The sequence below is a fragment of the Octopus bimaculoides genome, chromosome 15 (assembly GCF_001194135.2).
Source record: "Octopus bimaculoides isolate UCB-OBI-ISO-001 chromosome 15, ASM119413v2, whole genome shotgun sequence".
Lineage (NCBI taxonomy): Eukaryota > Metazoa > Mollusca > Cephalopoda > Octopoda > Octopodidae > Octopus > Octopus bimaculoides.
Genome location: NC_068995.1, coordinates 50907149 through 50917326, shown reverse-complemented (window position 1 = coordinate 50917326; position 10178 = coordinate 50907149). Strand labels below are relative to the sequence as shown.

The following is a 10178-nucleotide window of genomic DNA, read 5'->3' as shown; positions in this document are numbered from 1 at the left end:
TAACAAAGGAAATTTAAAAAAAAAAAAGGCGTGTCATGCTTGTAACTCTGGCTGCCAACAATAGCAAACTTAGAAATTATCAGCTTCTTCAAGAAAGCTGGGTCCTTTGTGTTCAAGGTCAGGAAACAGCTGGAAGCCTCCGAGGAAGATGTGTCATCAGTAACAAGAAAGAAACAAATATTTCCAGTCAGACATCGCTAGGATGGATGAGCTTGTTCAGGAGATCTGGGGCGTCACCAACAATTCCAGCAGATCAATGAGGGACATTGCTGAGCAGCTCAAGTTTGCAGACTCCCCTGTCAGGCATCTAGTACACATGGACATGAAATTACAAGCCTTACATGATGAGAAGATGGCAGTTCATATCTAACAAGACCTGGGGTAACCATGTCATCACGAGACACCCAGTTCAGTATCATGTGACTGTCTAATATTCTTTTGAACTGCTGCATCTGGAGCATCCCTGGAGCAGGGAAACCAGCCAGCAGCCTCACAGTGCCAAAAACTCACTGAGCTGCTGTCATGAGTGTAGAGGGTAGCATTGGTAGGAACCCACCTGATTCTGACATGCAATCACTTTCCTGATTACATTGGAGCCATCATTGGGGATGAGGTCAGTTTTGACAAAAGATCTATTTCTTTGATATACTCAAGACAAATGTGTACACGTTTATCTGGGAGTAAGTTTTTTCCCCTGTTTGGTGTTTGTTTTTCATTGTTGGTTTGTTCATAGTTGCCTAAAATCAAGTTATTGTATGTATGCACATAGGCACGTATATGTATATGTGCATATCTGTATATGTGCACCTGTCCATATGTTTATATATAAGCTTAAGTATACACAGAGAAATGTATGTGTGCATGTATGCTGATAGGTCTGTTCATTCAATATATGAAACAATGAAAGCACAATGCTTGTCAATGCATATATATTCAGAAAAAGTGTAATAAATTGATAATATATATGGAAACAATCAGAAATTGCTTGAAGTAACTTATTACAAAGTTCATAAAATTTGTAGTCTTTAGTAATTTGTCAAGAAGCAGAAAAAAGTGGATTTTTGTAAGCAACCTTTAGTTTTTCTGTTTCTGTAAAAACCTATTTGTCAATTTTTAGGCCAAGTTCAGCTCTGACTGAGAAGATCTATAGTCAATGATGATCTACAGCCATGATGATTCTGATAGCATATGATCAAAACTAGTATAGTGTGTGTGTGTGTGTGTATATATATGATAATATATTGGTGTATCTACAAAACCTACATAATTCAATGCCTTTTTTTTTTCTTTTTAAGAGGATGTGATTTGAGAGAAGAGATCTGCTATATCTAGCAAGTTGACGGCTGATTGTGAAAACCTCTCTCATTGGCTCGTGTAAGGATGAAATATTGAGAGGTGACATTTAAATTGTGTCAATCTAATAAAACCAAAAGAATATTGGTCCTTAGAGCTAAAGATGATGTGTCATTCCATAGCTTTTAAAATAAAAAAGAAAAGAAAAGAAAAAAAAAACACTGATGTACTTTAAATCATAGGTAGAGTAAATGCTTAGAGATTTGAAGAAAATGAAATATTCTTAGAAAAAACAATAATAATAATTTTCACTGCATGAAAGAAAAAAAGAAGTTGAAATGATTTGTGTCAAAAATTAAAGAATGAAGTAAAATACAAAAAATAAAATAAAATCAGACGAAGGTAGAGGCAAAACAAGACTTCAAAAAAATGTAAAAATACTAGCATAAAACAAAAGATTATCATAGCTCTATTGTAAAGTGTGCGTGACTTTTCATCAGCCAAGAAGACACATGAAAAAAAAGGAACAAAATTGAAAAAAGTTGCCAGCCGCTATAATTAATGCACACTCCAGTCTCCAAGACACAAGCAGTGTAATTCTTTATTTTTCTTCAATTTACTTTTTTCCTGGTAAGGTTCTAATTTGAATTGATAAAATATTATCGGCAAGATTGAGAGGAATAAAAGCAAGCTATTTTCTACACATTTTATTTTTCAGCAAAATACTGCTAATGTCTAAATTACAGACTGATAATCTGGCCTAATATTTATTTTGAAATAACCAAATATTAGTTAAATCGAAATCTTGAAATTGTATCCATATTGTTTGTGATCAAGAGATTTTTTAACATCTACCATATTCTAGTTTAAAATCAAGAGATTTTTATATTTTCATTTAACCCAAATGTCAGAATTTTTATGAATTTCTGTGGTTCATGTGTGTGTGTGTGTATACAGATTTGTGAATTTTATTCTAATTAGTAATTAATGATATTTGCCTCACAAACACTATTCCTATCATCCACCTCTTGACCATCATACAGGCCATGTACTGAAAGATGGCATCATGTTAGAACTAGCTACATGTTTTTCCCTATTACATTCAGACTTCCTTTATTGCTAAACACCATTTTCTTTTTCTATTCCGCTCTCTCATCAGTCCCTCTCATATCACTCATTGTTGACATCCATCCCTTTCTCTTTCCCATGCTCTCTCTCTCTCTCTTTCATATATATACATTACTCCCACTTTCAGCACACACCCCTCAACTCATGTTGTTTTTATCCAACAGCCTTATCAACAATCACTGTATAGCTGTCTATCACTCTTTGTTCCACTCTTCCTTTACTCTCTGCTCTGTCACCCTCTCATTCCTATTACTCTGGTTCTTTTCCATTACTTTCTCCAACATCATTCTCTTACTGGTTCTCTTTTTTGTCACTCTTCTATCTGCAGATGAACAAGACAACCCTCTGGTACTGGTAGACAAATGAATGGAGACAACATAGGGTAGAGAGAACTGTTTAGTCTTACAGAGAACATAACAACCTCTGTAGTGTTGGTGCCATAGTAAAAAGCACTCTCTTCACACACTGTAAGGTGGTTATCTACAGAAAAAATGCCAAGAATGGAATATACAAGAGAGATGTGCTGCCCAATCTATCTCATTTATACATGATACCCTGATTCAGTCCACAACAACCTGTACATGCAAGCAGGGAAAGTAAACATTAAGTAAAGATGATGATTATGACATAACAGTTGGAAATAAGCCAATACAGGGCTAGTCATTGTGTCACAAGGCTTGTTAAAAATAGCAACTATATCTCCCTCAAACTATATCCTGCCAGCCATCTTAAGATACATTTGATAACCTAATACTGAACACAGTGTCTAAAAAACAAAAATTAAAAAGATGGGGGGATGATTATAGTTGCAATAACTTTTGATTACAGATGTGCCTGATCAGGGCTGACAGCTCAACAGTTGCTGCTGAGAACCCCATATCCGGTAAGTATTTATTTTCACATTTAGTTGGGGCAATTAGGGTTTAAGTTTTCTAATGAACTAATAAACACATCCGTATCTGATGTAAATTTATAAATACTCTTAAAAAAAGAAAAGGATTATTCAGATAATTATGGTATCCATTGTTCACTAATTAGAGACTAATTAGTGTATTAATTGCAATGTCTTTTAACAGTCTGTTGGGCAATAAATAAATGAAATCCACTAATGAAAGATAAGACCTCTGATGAAACAAGATCAGTTCAATAGTAACGTCAGCATCAATACAGCTCCACCTAATGGTGAAGACAGTTCCACTTGCTAAATATTATCAATTAGTTTATAATAAGAATTAAAATAAATACATACATGTGCATGTGTGTGATTATTATTATTATTATTATTATTTCACAACCATATGGCTTGTTGTCATGAACCATTTTGTGGTAAGTTGTCTTGTACTATATACCATAGCTTTCAGAAGAACTAAAATACCTTATAAGTGAAATTTCATCATCATCATTTAACATCTGTTTTCCATGCTGGCATGGGTTGGATGGTTTAACAGGAGCCGGCAAGGCTAGGAGCCGCAGCAAGCTCCATTGTCCGTTTTGGCTTGGTTTCCACAGCTGGGTACCCTTCCTAAAGTCAACCACTTTACAGAGTGTAGTGGATGCTTTTTACATGACATCAGCACCAATACTTTTTACTTTTGTGTGGTACCAGTAAATGAAAACTGTGTAGAAGATGGTAATGTTTGCATGTGTCTGTCTTTACTTGGGCAATGGTGATCCTTTTTTATTATCATGTATAAACAATATACCTTACAGCTCAGTGGTTCATCATGCAAAAACCAGTGAAATAAAAAAATTTCACTCAAATACAAGCAAAGGTAAATGACAAGAAAGGCATCTGACCATAGATTACTGCCTCAAAAAGTCTCATCCAATCTTTATCAGCATAGAACGAGCAAACATAAAACAGTGATTATAGCCTCAGGGTGACTGATATTCAACAGATGTAAACTGTATGGAAGCCCATTGGTGCACAGTTTCAATATGAACCAGTTTAACACCATCCTTGGTATATTTAGTTGGTGCCTTTAGCAGTCTGTTGCAAAGATTTGAGCCAGGTCTCTAGTCTATGGCTAAACTCTCTTCCTTCCACCCAATCTTGGAGATCCTGTGAAATGCCATAGACACTATCGTTCCTTCAAGGGCTTTGTAATATAAAAAAAAAAAAATACAAAACTGCTACCAGGAGGGGTTTAATATCAGAATATAGAGAAATGGAACCTGTACTCTACTGCTTTAACTACTGCGAGGCTGCTTTCTTTTCAGAGACCGTTTGCTGCTTGGCATGTACTTTGTTCTTTCTTCACAGACTAACGATGCTCTCAATCACACCAAATTTCCTACACACTGTACAATTATTATTCTTTTCAGCAAGTTCTTTGACTAAATTTAAGCTTTTCACTGTAAGCAATATGTATTTATTTATTATTTTTTTTTGCATCCAGACTTCTGTTACAAGGATGCATACTAAAGAATTTTTTTCAACACTACTTGCATATATTAATAACATATTTTTCACATTTTAAATTGTAATCATTTAATTTGCATAATCACTTCTAAACAAAACAGTGTCTAAGAACACATCACCAACATGCTAAAAAAATAATTTAACAATTGCCATTAAATGTATTCACAATGCATACATTGTTTCATAACCACAGACAAAGAAGTATGAATATGTGTATATTAGTTATTTAGATGTTCCAGGGCTACTGCCTTCAGTATTTTCATCATCACAGATTTAGATTTAGAGCGGTTTTTTAGATTTTACTTTTAGTATAATGGTTTCCCTTAAATTTGACTGATATTTTTTATATTAAATTTCTCACGTTATATCTGAGTAAATACAGTAATTACTTTTAATTAACAATATTGCTGAAAGAAAGTACTGCAGGGCAGTATTCTGCATACAAATACACATATAATAAGCCATGCCATGTGCAATATGTGAGATGAAATACTCCCTCTGGGGTGTTTAAAGTCTGAACCAACAGACAAAAAAAGATAAATTCAATACAATCAAAATTTTGGGGAAATGAATATAATTATTTTTAATTAGCATTTTGATGGTGACTACATTAAATATGCTAACACTAATTTGACAATTGTTTTTCATGCAAACAGCATTGCTGATTAATTAAACTTAATGATTTTTTTTTTTTTTTTAGTATTTAAATATGCTAATTTTTATGTCTACTTACGTGCTTTTAAGTATGGCTGCATGTTTAAGAAGTTTGCTTTCCAACTAAATGGTTTGGGGTTCATTTGCATGGTGTGGCATCTTGGGGCAAGTGTCTTCTATAATAACCTCTGGTTGACTTATAGCTTGTGACTAATAGATGGAAACTGTGCAAAACACTTCATCTCATGTTGCTCTGTGATCACTTTGACACCTGATGCATGGTACACCTGTGCATCTGTTCAGGTAATGTCAATTTGATGGAGAGAGTGAGCTAATGAGCAGCACATATACTTGATCACTTTAAACAAATTATTTGTACAGGTGATTCAGGTAAATGCTCATATGTTGGCTTCAATGGGCGAGTCCATTGTCATTATTATCATTATTGAGTGAGAGAGCAGTGCATACCATCAAAGTGACACTGGGGTAAAATACACGAAGCCCAGTATATCCATCATGACTACCTGTTTGATAAGGGTACACCAGGCACATGCATCACAACCATATGTGCGCGACATGGTAATCTCATATCAAGATAAACAGCGCATGACCTTGCAGGTAGGGCCCAATTAGAATTTTCTTCAGGTCGAGTAGCCCATCCCGCTCAAAAGGTCCCTGAATAAAGTTTGTTTAAGGATGTTGATCAAAACACCCATGTTTCCAAAGCTGAATTATTCAATCCCCAAAGAATCCCTCTCAACACATGGCTATGATGCTCCCCCACTACTTCTGCTTGTCATCAGCGATGCACATATCATCAGCTGCCAAGGGACATGCTCAACTGGTTGAAGCCAAGCAACTGACAAGCATATCTGTGGCATTGAGCAGAATATCTGCTGTGGCCCATCTTTATACCAAGACAAAACAATGTACATGATAACACTTCCATTCAGTTAAGATCAAAAGCCATGAGAGCCACTACCTAGTACTGCGTCAGGGCATATCATTACTATTATTATTATTATCTATGAAGTTCTTACAATTTTTAGTAATTGATAATCACGTATAGATCTGTTAACTCAATAAATTAAGATTAGAGAGAGAGCATTGTGGACAGAAAAAATAGTGTTACTGATAAAATTAAAGATTGTTTTGAAGGAAAGAAAAATACTGGCAAAAGAGAGAGAAATTGACTGCAGAGTAGAAATGGTAGAGGAGTTTATAAAGACAGGAAAATACAATTAAATAAATCTTTTTTTTTTTAAATATCCAATCAACAATAATAGAAGGAATGTCATGAGTCATTAATTTAGAAAGAGAAGTGTGAAAATGTCAACATTTTGAAGAGGAAACAAACAAAACAAAACAAAATAATTTATTCAAATATACATTTTCTGATGTCATTGTAACGGAACTAAAAGAAATATTTCAGCAAATTACTAATTAAATTTTTTTTTTCAAATATCTTTTATCTTTTACTTGTTTCAGCCATTAGACTGTGGCCATGCTGGGATAACACCTTGAAGAATTTTCAATTGAATGAATCAACACCAGTATTTATTTTCTTTAAGCCTGGTATTTATTGTATTAGTCTCTTTTGCTGAACTGCTAAGTTACAGGGACATAACACACCAACAGCAGTTATCATGTCATGGTGGCGGACGAACAAACACATAGATATATATATAAATATATATATATATATATATATATATATATATATATATATATATATATATATATATATATATATATATATATACACATACATACACACACATGATGGGCTCCTTTCAGTTTCTGTCTACCAAATCCACTCACAAAGTTTTGGTTGGCCCAAGGCTACAGCAGAAGGCACCTGCCCGAGAAGACATGCAGTGGGACTGAACCCTGAACCATGTGATTGAAAAGTATCCCCAGTGTGGTTGTAGTCCAATGGTTGAAACCAGTGAAAGAAATTATAGAGGGTTTACATTCAAGGTCCAATAGGGTTGACTTAATCTGTTGCTATTATTTATTTGCCATATAAAGCAGCAAGCTGGCAGAATCGTTAACACACTGGACAAAATGCTTCGTGCCATTTTGTCCATCTTCACATTCTGAGTTCAAATACCACCAAGGTCAACTTAGCCTTTCATCTTTCCGAGATTGATAAAACATATACCAGTTGAGCACTGGAGTCAATGTAACTGACTTATCCCCTCACCCGAAAATTGCTGGCATTGTGCTAAAATTTGAAACCATTATTTTCTACAAATAGTCCTAAAAAGTTTCCCTCTTTGGAGGAATTGTTCATCATTAGAATTTATATTATCACCATTTTTCTACATTTTACATGTTTCTTTATGTAACCCCACAATATATTGTCCAGTACTGTTCCCAATATTTTTCATGAACTTTCAGTGGGGAATAAAGAAAGAAAGCACTGTTTATAAAACAACTTCCAAAAGTCAGTGATTAATTAATTATACTTAAAACACACACACACACAGAGTATTTGTAGCTTTGAGTCAATGTTAGAAATGATATTAATTATTATGATAGTCATAAATTACAGGTCACTGACACAATATGAAACCCATATAAATTATGAATGCATAACTCACACATTCAAATATCATTGTATTCTTTTCCAGTTAAGGATTGAGCCTATAAAGATTAGAGAGAGAAAGAATGTGTAAGTGAATGTAAACATGTGTGTATGTATATATGACAGATGGATAGAGAGAGTTATTGCGTGAGTGTATAAGTTAGAATATGAGTGTGTATAAGTGTATAAGAGAGAGAGAATAATTGTATAAGAGAGAATGTGTGTATGCATGTGTATTAATAGACCTGCTTATTCATACATGAAAGAGTGAATAACACGACGGAGAAGAGGGAGGGTGGGGTGGAAAGTAAGTGAATGATGAGGTGGTGGGGGGAGAGAAAAGGAAGGTGTTTGTATATATATATATGTGTGTGCGCGTATCTATATGAACTATTTATTGGTAACCTATACATGCTCATTCATGTGTGTGCATCTGAGAGAGGTGGAGTAAGAAAAAGTGAAAGGGAATATGTGTGTGCATGTAAGTGGGTCCCCCTGAGTAATATACCCACACACACATACACAAATTGTTATCACTCCGTTAATAAAAGAAAATAATGAATATACTATAAGAATTTTCATTGGAGATTTTATGCTTCTTGCTACACAAACACACACACACACACACACACATTCTTACATGCCATACAAACTGTCAGACACTGAAAGCCTAAGCATGCGAATAAAAAACTTTTAAAAGTACTTTACTTTTTAATAATTTTTGTACCTGCTCTCTAAGGTAGGTTACCTGTAATGAAGCTAACAAAGCTCAGCTTCCATTACCAGGTGGTAATTGTTCTCGTTCATTCCCAGGTCAGCTATAATCAAAAGCAATCCACCCATGACCATCCTGTCTTTTCTCCTGATATTATGTATCTAGGAATAAATTTACCAATGAAATCTTTTGGTTTAAGAGTGTAGATGTGATCTGAAGTAGATTTGGCTACTATTTCTAAAATTCCGACCAACCACAGTGAGTGTTCTAGACTAAATGCCTTGTTGTATTTTGTTTTATCCTTTTATGTTCTGAGTTCAAATCTGGAGGGGGGGGATCAACTTTGTCTTTCATTTTTCCAAAATAGATAAAAACAAGATACAAGCTATCCCAAAGATACATATACAATGGGCTTCCACACAGTTTCCATCAACCAAATTTTCCCAGAGCTATAAAGATGAGGTTAATAGTCCGAAAAATTATAATCTTATTAACAACTTATTTCAGACATTTAGATATTTAACGAGAAATATCAATTATGTATCAGAAAGCAAACTGGTCTGGTTTTTCACCCCTCACCAATTATACACTGTTAGTATTGATTTCTTATGAGCAAATAAATAAATGAACAGATAAATGAATAAAATATCCAGAAATCTGGAAGAAAAGAGGGGCAGTTGATTTAGTCAACTCCCCTGTGCATAACTCCCAGACAACAGAATTTAATAGTTCAAAAAGATTTTCTTCTCACTGAGATATTTATCAATTTAATGAAAAAATATTGGAAACAGCATTTAAATAGAAAACTGATTGTAAAAAAAAACAAAAACAAAGAATAATAATGATAATAATAATCTTCCCAAAATCGAAAAAAGATCAAACTGCCACATCTAGACTGTAACTCTATACAGAATCTATAGCTTACAGACAGTTCATATCAATCTTATCGTAAATGTGGATGGAAGAGGGATGTCAGGGTTTCAAGAATATAAAAAGATAGAAGAAAAGTGCTATCAGGAAGAATATCAGAAAGGATATTTTGGTAGTAAAGATCAACAGCTGGTCAATACATCTGTAACTAAAGCGACACAAATAGGGCTGCACCTTCTACGAAAAGAACAGGATTGCAGGGCCACAAAGAAAATGCAAACTGCGCAAATTCAAAGCCAACTCCATGCCTTCAGTCCCAGCAGACCGCCTGTGCCCAACCTGCAGCAGAGCCTTCCAAGTATGCATCAGAATGATTGGCCACAGTTGAACATCCCATGTCCCATCTTCTTCTTCTCATGTGATGTGCCTGGCCATCGTCAAGAATGACAGAAAATCAAACAGTTAAAATAAGCGATGAGAATAAAAGGATATTGAACTTCAGTAGG

At 34.5% G+C, this 10178-nt stretch overlaps 1 protein-coding gene and 1 long non-coding RNA gene across 8 annotated transcripts in view; one reads left to right on the top strand and one right to left on the bottom strand.

Annotated features, from left to right (window-relative positions):
• Nucleotides 1-10178, bottom strand: part of LOC106870788 (homer protein homolog 2) — a 127812-nt gene that overhangs the window by 84341 nt on the left and 33293 nt on the right. The window lies entirely within an intron of this gene.
• Nucleotides 1-10178, top strand: part of LOC106870790 (uncharacterized) — a 44132-nt gene that overhangs the window by 20596 nt on the left and 13358 nt on the right. For 5 of the 6 annotated variants that reach the window (XR_001409573.2, XR_008265642.1, XR_001409572.2 and 2 more), the window contains one exon: nt 2750-3304. This is a non-coding gene — a long non-coding RNA (uncharacterized LOC106870790). Of the gene's footprint in view, nt 1-2749; nt 3305-6985; nt 10140-10178 lie in introns of those variants that run through there. The other variant, XR_008265644.1, reaches the window with a different exon arrangement.